The 17272-nt window shown below is 33.2% G+C and overlaps 1 pseudogene; it reads left to right on the top strand.

The window, feature by feature from the left end:
- The first annotated feature begins 267 nt into the window (after positions 1–267).
- Positions 268–17272, top strand: part of LOC139888323 (G-type lectin S-receptor-like serine/threonine-protein kinase At1g11410) — a 30054-nt pseudogene continuing 13049 nt past the window's right edge.

Raw genomic sequence — 17272 nt, 5'->3', positions numbered from 1 at the left:
ACAATCGGATCAACCTTACCGTGAAACTCCGGTGGATGACAATTAGCAAAATTCTTGTACTCAAAGCGCTCATCTTTCTTTCTCGGGCCTTCTACTTCCTCTTGTCTTACCCCACTCCCCCCTTCCCCTCTTAACATAGAATTATTGGTCATAAGAGTCTTTAACTTTTCATCTAATTGATCATTAATCAATGTCTTTATCTTCTCTAGAAGGGTTGGGGTGTATCGCACCAACGCTTGTCCTATTTGCCCCGAGATATCATTTGCCATGGTAACCTCATCGGATTCAGATTGTGAGCCTTCAACAGATTCCACTGAAGGGGTGTGGACGTACTCATCGTCCTCATCATTACCTCTATTTGGAGATACAATAGCCATTCTGAAACAATGTAAATAACTAATTAGTTCAAACACATGTATCAACAATTTATTATAACATAAGAGACCGAGAGAATTCCCAACTCATTTCACCGTGACCATAATAGATGTTCATGCGTACTAAAATGATGTAATGGCAATGGCCGATTGTCATTACATCACCGCATTACGCACTTAATCATTTATGACTCATGGTTAATAAGCATTAAACTCTTCGTCTAAATCATCCACAATCTTATTACTACACTATAGGTCTCGTCAATAAACTCTTTCCTATGGAGCATCGCATAATCATTCAATCTCAACTATCGTGCAAGTCCTAAACCGCTTATCCCTTAACAACAATGGTTTAAGCCTAGATAATCCCTATACTGGGTTATCCAAGTCCCTTAAACCATAGCTCTAATACCAACTTTTAAGGCCTTGAAACGATAGACTTTAAAAAAAAAAAAACAGGTGTCTGCCCAGACCAAGTGATATGCCGCGGCGCGGCAAGCCTTGGTCGCAGCGCGACATTTAAAAGGAAATTATTCATGCTTAACAGCCCTTCTGTATTTGAAACATTTGATATGTCGCGGCGCGACATGTAGTGTCGGGGCGCGACCTTACACGGTTGCTGGTACTGAGCTGCAACATGTTACAAAAACACATTTTTACCATTTCATCATCACCCAACATAGTTTGACAACATAATACATAAACAAGCTTAATTAAAACAGTTTCATACATTATTAAACACTTCGAAAATCTTTTAATCATAAGCAACACTTTTACACAACTTAAACATAACATTTGGTCCCACTCCTTCAAAAGAAACATAGTTTATAAATTCAAAAGACTTGGCGTTGATAAGCGGTACCATTAGAGCTTGATTCAACATAGAGACTTGCATTACCACTTACTAAGACCCAAAGCTCCGCTATCTTTAAATAGGCTCCTTACCTTCTCGGTGTCCTTTCGTTCCTATAAAAACATAAAACCACATGGGGGTAAGCTTTTACGCTTAGTGAGTTATAGGCGAATAATAAAGCATACAATATTGAGCATAATCATTTCATCACTTTGTCTTTCCAACCAAATGGTTGCTTACTTACTTTCGGATCCGACCCATTACTTACCATAGACATAACTTACTAAGGCCAACCCTAGTAATTATGTCTAAGCTAAACACAACCATAGACATACACATATGTCTAAGCTACCTTGATCACATTACTCTCATACATACATAGACACTCAAAGTGTCTAAGCTAAGTCATGCCATAGACAAGGGTTACTAAGCAAGCTTATTAACCTTGACTAAGCTAATCATCAACCATAGATACAAATATTAGGTGAACCTAATAATTCTATCTAAGCTTCTCATCTCGTGCACTTAGTCGTTGCTCTCTTGCACGGATGCAATCCGAGAACACTAAGCCACTCTTGACCCGCCCAATTTACCCCCTATAAACTCACCTTGATTAAACTAGGTTCCTTGATCACTTGAAGCTCCTATGCCTTGATTAGCACCTATACATGAGCTAATTTCATCAATAACATAACTCAACGAAATCACAACTTTCAATAGCTTACAACACTTTCATACACTTACACATTGACTTAATCTCCTTTTTACTCCAACATTCACATGAATACTTATATACATAACATGTTTAACTTATCTTTTCCAATATAACAACATTATTATACAAACATCATTTCCTTAATTAAACAATTTTCTAGTTCCTCTCTTACAAACATGACTTGTAATTCTTTCAAGCATCAAAAGTGCATAAACCCATTTCAACTATTAACATTCTTAAAATTATCATACATCCAAATATCATTACTTACAACAATAATAACAATTCACACATAAACTTTCTCCTTTACAAGTTTAACTAAATCTCATAACATTTCCATTGAGGCATTTCATCAAACACCTAGTGTGCATGACTTGATTCTAAGCTATACATAACATCTAATTCATCATAATCCCAACATACACTCAAAATGCAAGTTCATACATGAACTTACTTCCATTATCAATTACAAATTAGTTTATAATCATACAAGTGTGCACAATTTCAACATACAACTACTTTTAAGCTTGAGATTCATCCACAACACCCAATTCTAGTGATACTTAGATACAAAAGTTCATACCTTGTCTTTAGGGATTCAAGAACCCTAATTGTGCACAATGAAGAAGAAATTGAAGAATTAAAACTTGCTATGATGATTAGAGTACACTAGATTTCATTAATTTCCACTTGCATGTACAAAATCCTTTCAATTGAAGATTTCTTCTTCTCTTCTTGTTTGGGTCGACACACACACAAGCACACACTAAGTTTCTGTATTTTTTATTTGCAACTGATAATGATTTTCCAACATTTTACTCTTTTAATTGATTTAACTTTGCCTCATTTGCACTTTCTACCCTCCCCACCAAAACCACATTAAGGGAGGTCCTTAAATTAACTTTGCATCACTAGTCCCCTTTCAACTTAACTAACAAACTTCAAATATTATCCACTTATAATACAAAATAGCACCAACAATATATATGTATATATTAAATTACTTAAAATATTACCTTAAATAATTGGGATGTTACATTAGTCAGTTGAACTTTTATTAAAAGTTTCTTCTGTTTAATTTTTCAAACATGTATTTCTTATCATCGTCATCTCTGACCTTATTCTTCTTCTTTTACTTGTACTTATCTACTGGTATATCATACTCTCTGTACTGTACTCTGTACTAAACACACACACACACACACACATACACACACAAACTTACTGATGTTTTATAATGTGTTCTGAATACAATTTTTTTCAAAATATAGAGGATCAATAGGGACTGTAATTACTTTTGTCCACAACTGTGGTTTCACTGTTTGGCCAGGAATCTTCAGCCCCATAGTTATCAGAGATTTCAACAAAACTGTATTCGAGCTTACAAAGGGTGATTCACTCTCAATTGAAGTTCCATCTGCTTAGGGTGGCAAGATCTGTTTACACAAACAAAGACCGTTATATTAGCTATGATTATGAAGGTACTAATGCTGATTTACCTGTGCGGATTTTCACACCAAAAGGACAAATTAGAGATAATTATACTGTATGGACTCCCGAGTTCTGTTATGGGTACGGTTCAGGTAATGGATGTGTAGCCGACTCTAATTCTCCTCTATGTAGGAGAGGGGGTGATAGTTTTAGTGAAAAGAATGGAGATTTTGCTTTGAATTTTATGGAAAGTGTTACTGATGATAACTCGGGTTTAAGCATTAGTGATTGCTTCATTAAGTGTTTGAGAAATTGTAGTTGTGTGAGGTTTAATAGCAATACTACTAATGGAACTGGTTGTGTTATTTGGACATGAAGTAATAGCTTTTTGGTTAATACACGTGACAACGCTACGCTAAAGTATGTGGTTAACCAAGTACCATTTATTCCAAGTACAGGTAATAATATTTATTTTCAATTGGTTTTGCCTATATTAATGAATCTTAACAAGTCGATATGCAGGAAACGGGAAGGGAAAAAGCATGAAATGGGTATGGATAGTTATTGGTGTTGTCATTCCTTCGGTTATAATTCTTTTGGGGATTTTATGGTTTATAAAGAAGCGTAAGCAAAAACGAGAAGGTAAAATACAACTATAAAGATCAAAATGAACTTATGTTATAGTTGTATCAATTTCTAGAATTACTTATTGATACTTATGACAGAGAAGGAGAGACGAAAGAGAGATGAATATTTCCTTGAGTTGACAGCTTCTGAAAGCTTCAAGGATATACACCAGCTTGAAAACAATGTTGGGCAAGGAAATAGTTTTCTATTATTTAGTTTTGCATCTATTATGACTGCAAAAAATGATTTCGCCGATGAGAATAAGTTAGGACAAGGTGGTTTTGGGCCTGTTTACAAGGTAGTTTCCCTTTTCGGCTTCTCGCCAATTATATTTGATAGCTTGTTTGGTTATCGCAATTGTACAGTAATTATAAATACAATATGATGTTATTAAAACAGGGAAAACTGAGCGATGGACGAGAAATTGCGATAAAAAGGCTTTCAAGAACATCAGGTTAAGGGCTCGTGGAATTCAAGAATGAACTGATTCTTATAGCCAAACTTCAACACACAAATCTTGTTCGAGTTATTGGTTGTTGTATTCACAAGGATGAAAAGATGTTAATTTACGAATATATGCCTAACAAAAGCTTGGATTTTTTTCTCTTTGGTAAGAATTTTTTGACATAAGCCGATTCATACTGTAATTGATTTGGTAATCTGTGTGCATCATACCTTCTTTTGAAATCTTGTAGATGAAAATAGAAAGGCAGAGTTAGATTGGCCCAAAAGATTCAACATCATTGAAGGAGTTGCTCAAGGATTGTTATATCTCCATAAACACTCAAGAATGCGAGTTATTCATAGAGATTTAAAAGCCAATAATATTCTTTTAGATGAGAATTTGGACCCTAAAATTTCTGATTTTGGCATGGCAAGAATTTTCAAAAAGAATGAAACGGAAGCAATGACTAACAGGGTGGTTGGAACATAGTAAGTTATCTTTCTTCAAGATCTCAGGTAATTATATCTTCATGGTCAACTCGTATGTATGAATTCGTTGTTGGTCAAATTTATTACTATATATTTTCTTCATATCTTAAGCAAAAATGTGTGTTTTCAGTGGTTATATGCCTCCTGAGTATGTGATGTGTGCGAGGTGTACTAGGAAATAGTATTATTTTAACAACGAAATAATATTAAATACGATACAATTTTATACAAGATATTTATTTATTTATAGAATGGATATACCTAAACCTTGCTACAACACTTATAGGCAGTGTACCTAATCGTACAGTAGTGTAGTTTTTAGTAAGTCTGGTTCGTTCCACAGGGAAAATTAAACAAGCTTAACGCTATATTTTTAAAACTATATTTGTAAAAATACAAAAATAAATATAAATAATATTATTATTATAAAAGTGGGGTTTTTTACCGTTTAATGACCGGTTTGTCGATTTTAAAACTTTAGTCGCAGTTAAAACCTAATGTAAAATATTAAATAAATAAAAGACTTAATTTAAAGAGTAAAGTAAATAACGATAATGAAATTGCGATAAATAAAAATGCGATAAATAAAAAGTACGATAATCAAAGAGTACGATAATTAAAAGTGCAATTAAATACAATGACAATAAATAAAAGTGCGATAATTAAAAGTGCAATTAAATATAAAATAAAGGAAATTAAATATGAAATAAAGGAATTATGCTTATTTAAACTTCCGTAATCATGATGTTTGACGTGTTCTTTTTAGTTTATTCCCATGGGTTAATTGTCCTTTGTCCTGGATTATTCGATATGTCCATACGGATTTGTCCATAATAGTCCATCAGTCATAAATATAAAGTGCAAAAGTCTTCGTCAAATTATTCTTATTCCCGAAGTCAAATATTCCAACTAATTGGGGATTCGAATTGTAACAAGGTCTTAATACTTTGTTTAATGAATACACCAGGTTATCGACTGCGTGTAAACCAAGGTTTTAATACTTTGTTAACAATTACACCAATTACCCTTGAATGTAATCCACCCCTGTTTCAACAAGTCTATTAACTATTAATCCAGTTCCGTGTCCGGTAAAATGAACAATTATTGGTATTTATAGATATCCCGCCCACCGTACCCATTCAAGCGTATGTGGTTATATATAAATACGTCAAATTATAAGTCTATATATTAAATTAACGAGATATCGTTTAGTTAATATAAAGCCCATTAATAGCCCATAGTCTAATTTCCACAAGTGTCGTTCTTTTGTCCAAACCCCAATTATGGTACAAAGCCCAATTACCCAATTTTAAATATTTTAGCCCAACATCAAGATTACTTCGTTTTAAATAAGCATAATAATAACTTAGCTATGAGACATTAATTTAAAAATAACATTAACCATAACTTACAGTGATTAAAAATAGCGTAGCGTTACACGGACAGAATTTTGACTTACACCCTTACAACATTCGCTATCATATCCTTATTATTAGAATTTAAAATTAAAATTAAAATTAAAATATAATATATATATATATATATATATATATATATATATATATATATATATATATATATATATATATATATATCTTTACGTATGAATGAGAAGAGAAAAAGATGATGGATATTGAACCAAAACACGCGAATTTATAGCAATGTGGGCTGTCACCTACTGCCATGCGATCGCATGGCTTTTTGCCTTCCAGGCCATGCGATCGCATGGCCCCTTTTTCCAGCTCACAAGACTTTGTTTCTTTTGCTTACCAACGGTTTATAATAATATATATAATATATAAATAATTTTAAGAATTATTTAAATATTATATTATATTCATGTGCATAGTTGACTTGTAATTTTTAGTCCGTTGCATCGAGCGTTGAGAGTTGACTTTGGTCCCGGTTCCGGATTTTCGAACGTCCTTGCGTATAATTTAATATCTTGTACTTTGCGTTTTGCGTCTTGTACTCTTGTAATTTTGAGATGTTTCTTATCAATAATTGGAACCACTTTGATTGTATTTTGTACTTTTGAGCTTTTTGGTCGTTTGCGTCTTCAATTTGTAGAATATGTCTTTTGTCTTCACCTTTTATTATTTAAACGAATATCACTTGTAAATAGAACAATTGCAACTAAAATCTTGTCTTTCTTGAGGGATAATGCTATGAAATATATGTTCATTTTTAGCATTATCAAATATTCCCACACTTGAGCGTTGCTTGTCCTCAAGCAATATAGTCTTGAAATAAAAATACTAGAATCACTTCTTTATTCTTCACACTTTGTACATCAGTGATTTCTATACGACGGCATAAACAATGGTAGTAACGATGTGGTTTACAGTCCCACATGACTATAAAATTTTAGATCATTTAAGGAAATTGGATCTTTATGAAAACATTTGATCTTTTGAAAATACAATCTAGCTTTTACCCTAGATAAGTTTTCCGGAATAACCCTTCACCGGTGTTTGCAAATTGTTTTTGTGGGTTTGGTGGGTTTCAGATTTGAAAACTTTAGCTCAAAACTTGCGGTTTTGTGTCACCCACTTGCTATCCTTGTATTGGGAAAGTAACACGTCCAGTATACTTGCTCCGTATATTACCTTTCGGTAAACTACCGTCCGGTTGTAAAGAAAAGCGTTGAACAAGCAACTGTTAAGGCAAAGTCCCCTGACATGCTTTTAATTATGGTCTATAACGTGTCGGATGCAATTACTATCCTTGGTAGGAGCAATAGTAAAGCTCATCCTATAATTTTTCGGTTTGGCACAAGATCCTGTCTTCGACCATACTATGCAACCACCGTTCTTACTGTTGACACCCGATTTGGTTCAGGTGACCTAATGAATTCTAGGTGAATTCCTAGGATTTTACGTTCAATGGTAATGAACGCATTGAAAATGGGTTTTTAGAAAACAAATCGGTTTGTAATTTTGATCAAAATATTTTCTCGTTCAAGCTCGAGTTTAGATATCATCGAATTCCATGAGTTTGTAATTCTCAATCTTTAAAAGTCAATCTCAAGGATTGAGTAATATCAGTCTTAAAAGCTGATTTTTAATCTTTTAAGGAGATTTTCCTTTTCTGTGGGTCTGATTCATTAGTCTTATCAAGCTAATTTGCACGGCGTCCTCCCCATTTTACAAGACAGATCCTCTCATGGTTAGGATAAGTCTGACCACTTGGCGACCCTGTTTGATGCTGAGGTCCGTGGATTTCTTGCTGATTTTAGAGATGACTTTTCTAGATTTTTCGTCAACCTACAGCTGGTCTGGACGACAACTTCATGACCTAAATCAAGAAGCGCGTTTCTTTTGCGGAAGACTTTACTTCCTTTTAATGATGGAATTGATTCATCGTGTAGATCCATCTTTCTTTCAAATATATTACAGTAAATTGGGTAGAACTGTTTAGATTAGTCCAAAGCAAAAGTATCTTCAGTTATTTGTACAAAAATATGTGATATATGTTCAAAATAACTTGGTAAATTTTTTCCACACTTGGCTTTTATTTTCCTTTTTATTGTCCTCTATTCCATTTTAAATGAATTCTAACATTTTAAGCTGTTTCTCAATTTATGTCCTTTCCGAGGTAACAATAATTTCGGTGTTAATACCTAGTTTTATCGTTCATAAATATGTATAAACATGATTTTGAGGTCATTTAATTGAAAATTTTGAAAAATTTTACTAGAATTGGGTAGTCAGTATATAAGAGTAGGGCTGTTCTTTATTATCAGAGAGCACTAGATTCTAATACAACTACTGCTTTACTAGTATTTTTAATCGTAACCAAGTGTATAAGTTAAAAATTTTAAAAATCCGAAAGAATTTAACCCCTTCCCATACTTAAGATCTTGCAATGCCCTCATTTGCAAGAAATCAGTAACAATTTAAATTATTGAGGGTGATTAGCGTAGAAAAATGATTAAATTTTACCAAAGTTTCCAAACATATTGGCGTTTATTTGTTGAATGATAAATGGTGCACATCATTTGTTCATTCCGTCTTGTTGTTACATCATATTTGTTTTTCGTTTTGTCGTCAAAAGTACTAGCTTTTGCTGAACTTAATGCCAGTCTTTGAAAATGCGCTGTTTTACTCTGGTGTGTATAATTGACAATATACATACAAACAAATATAAACAAGCATGTTAATTTGAAATGGGACTTAAAATCCCACTTTCAAATCAAATATGAAATATTAGTACAACATAATAAAAATATTAAATATTACAATAAAAGTATCACAATATATTATGTTTAAACATAAATAAACAGAAATAATAAAAATTAAAAATCATATAAATTACCAACCGGAACTAAATCAATCTGGATAGGGGTTTCAGTTCATGTCGTCATTCGGGTTCCATGGTTGGTGATAGGTGTACTGGTATGCCTGGTTAGGGTCGTAGAGAGTATAAGGTGGTCTCATCTCGGGCTGGTGTTGAGGATAGTAAGAGGGTCGGGTCGGGACGTAGTGATCCTGAGGTGACAGCCGGCTCATAATCTGACGCTGATGATAGTCCCATCTATCATGCTGTCGTTGCCTAGAATGCTCGTAATCATTCCGGGCTTGCCACTGCTCCATCCGACGAAATCTCTCCGCGTTTGTCATATCTACCTCATCTACACGCTGGTAGACATCAGTCATATCCTCCCGAATGACATCCCTAATGTCATCCGCTTCCTCCATTTCCTCATCTGAGCCTCTCTCTACCTGAGGATGACTACCTTCATAGGGTATTGCCTGGTTGCGTCTACTTTTTAATACCTTAGCACCCGCATAAACCCTCAATCCTAAAAGCTCAACCTGCTCCCTACATTCCAAAAGTGGACCCCCTTGGTCCTTATCTACACCTAAATACTCTCCAATGAGAGTAACAAAAATACCTCCTCCTATAATCCCCCCTTCCTGTATTCCTTCAACCATATTAGATAAATAAAAACCAACATAGTAGGGGATATTAACAAAGCCTCTTGGGTCTCGAATACACTTTAAGTAAAATAAATCATGTAAGGTCAATTTTTCCTTGTTGTGACCTCTCTGTGTAATCGAGTTAGCCAAAAATATATAAATTATACGAAGCTCAGCTCTGTTAATATGTAAGTAGGTATGTGTTCCTCCCCGCCCAAAAACATTATAATCGGACATACGCCTCCAGACTGCGTTCGCATCAAAATTCCTATCTACCCTTTCACCACGATAAATCAAATTCATACAATCGGGTAGTAGTAATTCAGCGGGCGTATATATCTGCAAAGCCCTGGCCATGTCCAGCATGGACATTCTGTACATCCTACGGCCAAGTATAAATCTAAGAAAACTTCTATCATCTAATCTATCTACATCTACATTTAATGCTATAGTACTCATCAGCTCAACACACCAGTCCTTATATACAGGTCTACGAATGGTGAATAAGCGTTCCTAATCAGTAAAAGAAGAACTGCCATACCTTTGAATCAGATGCTCCCTAACACGGTCAGCTAGTTGGACCCTTTCCAAAAGATTCTAATCAATTACCCTAGGCACCTCTACATCTTTCGTTACTAATTTGAATTTATTACTTTGATATGCCGGGTAATCTCTCCAGTTTCTATCGAATATCAGATTAGGATGCAATGTATGTTCAGGAATCGTTGGGTATTCTAATGGCTGATGCATCGGAATTACTATGAATTCATTAGCAAACTGTAGCGGATCATAATAAGGTACATGTTCATGAATTTTAGACAAGTCTCATAAGCATTTAACTCAAATAACATGTCAAAATAGTCATTACTAGCAATTAAACGAGTCTCAAATGGCAATTATATCAAATTAATCAAGTTCATGAATTTTAGACTTAAAAAGTCTACTTTAATATCCAAAAATCATGTTTAGGATCGAAGTTTGGATCATTTAGCTACCTAAACATGTTACACTATTTAATTCAGCAATAATTCATGACAAAAATCGGCCATAACCTGTTTATATCAAAAAGCCCCAAATTGCTCAAGAACACAAACCCTAGATTCCTAAATTTTTTGAAGTTTTTGGCTTCAAATCATGTTAAATAGCATCAATCTAGGTTATACATGCATAAAATACTAACAATTTAACACTAATTACACTAGAAACTAACAAAATTGCATTAGGTAAAATATTGGTAATTATCACAAAAACTAGGAAATTTTAGAGTTTAGGGGTGTAATTTTTACCTTTTTGTTGAAGAATCCGAACCTAGGCATGATTAGAGCAAGAAATTTGACGAATTACGGTGAAAAAATGGTGAATTTTGGTGAGGATTTGAGAGATTTTCGTGTATATGTGTGTGTATTGTGGAGAGAGCAGAGCAGCTCGCTGGGTTTTATCAATCTGGCCTGAATTTTATTCCCATGCGATCGCATGGCACCAAAGGCCAAACTCCATGCGATCGCATGGAGTCCGGGTACAGTGACTTTTCACTTTTTTTTTTTTATAAAAACCTTACACTAATAAAACATATAATTAATTAAAAATTAAAATTTTGTTTCTTTTTAGGAGTGAGGGCGTTTCGAATTGTTGTCCTAGTCCGTCCTTCGACAAAATTTTAAAATTTGTCAATTTTAAGCGCAGTTTTAAAAGTAAAGATGTTTTGGGTTTTTTAAATGTTTTTGGCATACTTTAGTTCAATTAGATTAAAAATAATGATAATAAAAGTTCTCGTCCCTCCCTCGGGTAAAGCAATTTCGGTTCAACGACCTAGTCTTCAACTTACGATGAATTTTAAAAATCATATTTTTAACTTAGCAAAATAAAGTAAATTTTTGTTTTTAAATTCACACAAAACATAAATTTAAAATGCATAAAATTAAAAATTCATATTATGAAAATTGAAAAGTCACACCAAACTTTTATTATATTTTTGTTTTTATACATACAAACTTATATTAAAAATATTAATTTTTCAAATATTTACAATTTTAAATATATTGATTTAAAAAGTTTACAATATTATTTTAATATTAATTTTAAAAACAAAGTAAAAACAAAATTAAAAATCTTTTTGGTCTTTTATCCCACTTTAATCAATCAGATATTATCAAAAATATACGCCCCTCTTTTCGGTAAAGTAATTTCGGTTCCATAACCTAGTTTAACTCATGACGAATTTTTGAAATATTTTGGGTTGATTGATTAAAGATATTTATACCTTAAGAATAAACGGTAAATTTCGCAGTGATGTAGTAAATTTTTGTATGATATCAATAATTTCGGTCGCAAAACCTAATTTTATTGAATATCAATTTAAAACCTTATAGCGAACGATTTAGCGTTTATTATCAAAAGGTTAAAAGCAATAAAATAAAAATAAAAACTGTACATACTTACCTGTGAAATAGAATTCTTAGTGACCTGCTTTAGCCCACTCATAAGATAGTCGGACTAATTGGTTTTCCATAGCTACATAGGCGTAACCTCGAGCATTCAACGTTTTTTCTTCGAAACATATGAACGGTCCATCTCTGCATAAAGTGACAAATTCGGTATTGGAATATGTCTGATTCGTCGAGCATTTTCCTTCGTGTGACCATTTTCCGCATTTGTGACATCTTTCAAGGTGTCTTGCTCTTCTTTTCGCTGCGGATTTTGATTTTCCTTTACCAAACTGTAACTTATTATTTTCGTTCCTGGATTCTTTTCTTACTCCGTCCAATTTACCTCTGATTAATGATACCATTTCACTTGGAAGGGTGTCATTATTACGTTTAGTGATTAAAGTGTGTAGCATTAGACCATGGTTTAGTTCACATGAAGTCTTCATCTCGTAAAACCTAAAAAAAAATAAAAATTCAGAATGGGGGGAGAAGACTAGTTCTTTAGCGTCTGCTAGGGAAAGACCATTCGGATTCCATTCTTGAGAACTACACGAAAACAGAATATCTAACTCTAACAGAAATATATATTATCCTTTAAAGACTTGATTCTCCCCACACTTAGTTAGCTGTGGTGTTGAAATTGTGATTAACTTCGTTGTCAACTTCCATCGGATCATGTATGTAATGTTTAACTCTGTGACCATTAGCTTTAAATTCAATCCCATTTGAATTTATTAATTCTACAGTTCCATATGAGAAAACTCTTTTGACTATAAATGGTCCAGACCATCTTGATTTCAATTTTCCAGGAAATAGCTTGAATCGTGAATTGAAAAGAAGAACTCTGTCACTGATGTCTCGCGAGGTGTACGTGAAATACTATATATTTTTGATACGAAAAGCGATACAAATTACACAAGTTTTAATTATTTACAGATGGGATATACCTAAACCTTGCTACAACACTATAGGCAGTGTACCTAATCGTAGAGTAGTATAGTTTTTAGTAAGTCCGGTTCGTTCCACAGGGAGACGACTTATTTTACACTATATTTTAAACAACTATATTTGTACAAAATATATATTTTTATATATAATAATAATATAAAAGGGGGTTTACCGTTTAATGACCGGTTTGTCGATTTTATATTTTAAGTCACAATTAAAACCTAATGAAAAATATAAATGATGATAATTTAAGTGCGATAATTAAAAGTGAAATAAATAAAATGATAGTAAATAAAAATGCGATAATTAAAAGTGCAATTAAATATGAAATAAAGGAATTATGCTTATTTAAACTTCCGTAATCATGATGTTTGACGTGTTGATTTTAGTTTATTCCCATGGGTTAATTATCCTTTGTCCTGGATTATTTAATATGTCCGTCTGGTTTTTGTCCATAACAGTCCATCAGTCATAAATATAAAATGCGAGTGTCCTCGTCAAATTTTCCTTATACCCGAAGTCAAATATTCCAACTAATTGGGGACTTAAACTGTAACAAGGTCTTAATACTTTGTTTAATAATTACACCAGGATATCGACTGCGTGTAACCCAAGGTTTTAATACTTTGTTATCAATTATGCCAAGTGTCCTTGTACATAATTTCACCGCTGTTTTAATAATTCCATAGACTATTAATCCATTCCCGTGTCCGGTTAAATGAACGATTATTCGTACATATAAATATCCCGCCCATCGTGTCCGATCGAGTGTATATGGTTATTTATAGGTACGTTCAATTGTAAATCTTTATATTAAAATTAACAAACTATCATTTAGTTAAACAAATATAAAGCCCATTAATAGCCCATAGTCGAATTTCCACAAGTGTCGTTCTTTTGTCCAAACCCCAATTATGGTACAAAGCCCAATTACCCAATTTTAATATTTTTAGCCCAACATCATGATTACTTCATCTTAAATAAGCATAATAATAACTTAAGTACGAGACATTAATTTAAAAAGGAGAACATAGCTTACATTGATTATTTATCGCGTAGTGTTACACGGACAGAGCTCCAACTTTAAAACCCGTAAAATAACCTTTATATTAACCCAAACTAATCTAATATAAAACTACCCTATATATATATATATATATATATATATATATATATATATATATATATATATATATATATATATATATATATATATATATATATTTATTTATTATATCTTACATAGTATTATTATTATTGTGTTTTTTGTGTGTTTAAAACTCGGCAGAAAACGTTGATATTTATAGGACATTTCTGAAATTTCAAACTCCGCGAGTTGCGGCACTTTTACCCTTCAAACTTCGCGAGTTGCGGTACATGATTTTGGATCTTTACTTGTCGACGTTATTAAATAATAATATAATATATAAATAATTTTAAGAATTATTTAAATATTATATTTTATTTATGTGCATAGTTGACTTGTAATTTTTGCACCGTTGCGTCGCGCGTTGAGAGTAGACTCATATCCCAGTTCTGGATTTTCGAACGTCCTTTCGTATAATTTAATATCTTGTACTTTGTGTTCCGCAACTTGTACTTTTGTCATTTTTAGACGTTTCTTATCAATAAATTGAACCACCTGGATTGTATCTTGTACATTTGAGCTTTTTGGACGTTTGCGTCTTCAAATCGTCGTTTTTGCCTTTTGTCTTCGCACTTATTTAATATAAACGATTACAACTTAAAATAGGACAATTACAACTAAATAATTTACATATTGGGAGGATATTGCTACAAAATATATGTTCATTTGGAGCACTATCAAATATCCCCACACTTGAGCGTTGCTTGTCCTTAAGCAATACAGAACTTGAAATTAAATTACACGAATCACTTCTTTATTTTTCACACTTTATACATCAGTGATTTTGATACGGCGGTATAAATAATGATAGTAACGGTGTGGTTTACAGTCCCACATGACTATTAAAAATTTAGATCCTTTAAGGAAATTGGATCTTTATGAAAATATTTGATCTTTTGAAAATTCAATCTAGTTTTTACCCTAGATAAGTTTTCTGGAATAACCCTTCACTGGTGTTTGCAAATTCTTTTTGTGGGTTTCAGATTTGAAAATTTTAGCTCAAAACTTATGGTTTTGTGTTACCCACTTGCTAACCTTGTATTAGGAAAGCAACACGTCCAGATTAGTTGTCCCGTATGTTACCTTTCGTTAAACTACCGTCCGGTTGTAAAGGAAAGCGATGAACAAACAACTGTTAAGGCAATGTCCCGTGACTTGCTTTTGATTATGGTTTATAAACATGTCGGATGCTTGTACTATCCTTTGTAGGAGCAATAGTAAAGATCATCCTATGATTTTTCGGTCTGGCACAAGGTCCTGTCTCCGACCATGCTATGCAACCACCGTTCTTACGGTTGACACCCGATTTGGTTCAGGTGACCTAATGAATTCCAGGTGAATTCCTAGGATTTTACGTTCAATGGTAATGAACGCATTGAAAATAGGTTTTCAGAAAACAAATCGGTTTGTAATTTTGATCAAAATATTTTCTCGTCAAGCTCGAGTTTAGATATCATCGAATTCCATGAGTTTGTAATTCTCAATCTTTAAGGTCAATCTCAAGGATTGAGTAATATCAGTCTTAAAAGCTGATTTTTGATCTTTAAGGAGATTATCCTTTCTGGGGATCTGATTCATTAGTCTTATCAAGCTAATTTGCACGGTGCCCCCCTATTATACGAGATAAATCCTTCTCATGGTTAGGATAAATCTGACCACTTGGCGACCCTGTTTAATGCTGATGTCCGTGGATTTCCTGCTGATTTTAGAGATGACTTTTCTAGATTTTTCGTCAACCTACAGCTGGTATGGACGACAATTTCTTGACCTAAATCAAGAAGCGCGTGTCTTTTTCGGAAGACTTTACTTCCTTTTAATGATGGAATTGATTCATCGTGTAGATCCATCTTTTCTTTCAAATATATTACAGTAAATCGGGTAAAACTGATTAAAATCGTCCAAAACAAAAGTACCTGCAATAACTTTACAGAAACATGTGATAGATAGTTTTTAATTGAATAACTTGGTACATTCTCCCCACACTTAGTTTCTTTCTTTGCCTTTTTATTCTCCTTTATTCCATTTTAAATGAATTCAATCATTTTAGGGTGTTTCTCAATTTATGTCCTTTCCGAGGTAACGATAATTTCGGTATTAACACCTAATTTTCATCGTTCATAAATATGTATAAACATGATTTTGAATTCATTTATTTGAAAATTTTTAAAATTTTCACAAAATTTGGCAAATAAACTAAGTGCAAACCCGAGAGAATTTATAACCTTTCCCCATACTTGAGATCATGCAATGCCCTCATTTGCATGAAATCAGACTATAATTATAAATTCACGAGGGTGATAAGTGTAGAAAAGTGATTAAAAATACCCAGTTTGTAATTACAAAGCTCGTCGAATGATAGATGGCGCGCCTCATCGTTCATTCCTTCTTGTTTTATCACACATGTTTTTCTTCAAAAACGGTTGCTTTTCTGGACTGTTTGCTAATTTTTGAAAATACGTCTTTTACCCTAATAGTGTATTTTTATTTACTAGTTATGCACTAAAACCCCTAATTTAACATTAAGTGGGGTTAGACTTCCCCACACTTAGCTGACGACATGTGAAGTCGGTAGAATAAGTTCCACGAATTAAAATAGTGAGCCAGTTATTTATATCTCGGGTGGTGTATGATATATCAATGGGTTTAAAGTTTAGACTCACCCGATTGTCACTACTTAATTCTTTTTTAAGTGTAGCTTTTAGTAAATGGATATGTCTCTTTTCTGGTTCTTGGTCAAATAGATCGATATACACCGACATACATATTATAGGGTGGACAATTTCTAACGTTTCCTTCCTTTTATTCTCGAGATCAAAGTTTTCACCTCTATTACCCAATTGGGTGAAATCCGAGGTGTCATTATCTATTACAGCTCGTAGTTCATTTTCGGTGGATG

Source organism: Rutidosis leptorrhynchoides, chromosome 2, assembly GCF_046630445.1.
Source record: "Rutidosis leptorrhynchoides isolate AG116_Rl617_1_P2 chromosome 2, CSIRO_AGI_Rlap_v1, whole genome shotgun sequence".
NCBI classification, from domain to species: domain Eukaryota; kingdom Viridiplantae; phylum Streptophyta; class Magnoliopsida; order Asterales; family Asteraceae; genus Rutidosis; species Rutidosis leptorrhynchoides.
This window is presented reverse-complemented; position numbering and strand designations above follow the sequence as displayed.